The following is a 1,072-nucleotide window of genomic DNA, read 5'->3' as shown; positions in this document are numbered from 1 at the left end:
CCCCCCCAGTCTGGGGGTCTCACCAGCCCCTTCCCATGTCCCCCAGGGAGGGGGGACACCGACAGCTCCGTTCCCCTCGAGTTGGGGGCAAACAAGCCCCTTCCCATGTCCCGTTCCCCCCAAGTTTGGGGGAGAACCAGCCCTTTCCTGTGGGGGGACACCAACAGCCTTGCTTCCCCCAGTCTGGGGGTCTCACCAGCCCTTTCCTGTGTCCCCCAGGGAGGGGAACACCATCAGCCCTGGTCCTCCCCAGTCTGGGGGTCTCACCAGCCCCTTTCCATGTCCCTCAGGCAGAGGGGACACCAGCATCCCTGCTCCCACTGATCCTGGGGGAGAACCGGTCCCTTTCCACCTTCCCCAGGGAGGGGGGACACCAGCAGCCCTGCTCCTCTCAAGTTTGGGGGTCTCACCAGCCCCTTCCCATGTCCCCCAGGGAGGGGGGACACCAGCAGCCTTGCTCCCCTCGATTCTGGGGGAGAACCAGCGCTTTCCTGTGTCCCCCAGGCAGTGGGGACACCAGCAGCCCCACTCTCCCCTCAAGTCTGGGGGTCTCACCAGCCCCTTCCCATGTCCCCTGGGCAGGGGGGACACCAGCATCCCTTCCCCCCCCCAGCCTGGGGGAGAACCAGTCCCTTCCCACATCCCCCAGGGAGGGGGGACACCGACAGCTCCGTTCCCCTCGAGTTGGGGGCAAACAAGCCCCTTCCCATGTCCCGTTCCCCCCAAGTTTGGGGGAGAACCAGCCCCTTCCCACGTCCCCCAGGGAGGGGGGACACCAACAGCCTTGCTCCCCTCGATTCTGGGGGAGAACCAGCGCTTTCCTGTGTCCCCCAGGCAGTGGAGACACCATCAGCCTTGCTCCCCCCCAGTCTGGGGGTCTCACCAGCCCCTTCCCATGTCCCCCAGGGAGGGGGGACACCGACAGCTCCGTTCCCCTCGAGTTGGGGGCAAACAAGCCCCTTCCCATGTCCCATTCCCCCCAAGTTTGGGGGAGAACCAGCCCCTTCCCACGTCCCCCAGGGAGGGGGGACACCAACAGCCCTGCTCCCCTCGATTCTGGGGGAGAACCAGC

This window comes from Calidris pugnax, unplaced genomic scaffold (genome assembly GCF_001431845.1).
Source record: "Calidris pugnax isolate Ruff unplaced genomic scaffold, ASM143184v1 scaffold6, whole genome shotgun sequence".
Taxonomy (NCBI): Eukaryota; Metazoa; Chordata; class Aves; order Charadriiformes; family Scolopacidae; genus Calidris; species Calidris pugnax.
Note: the sequence above shows the minus strand (reverse complement) of the source record.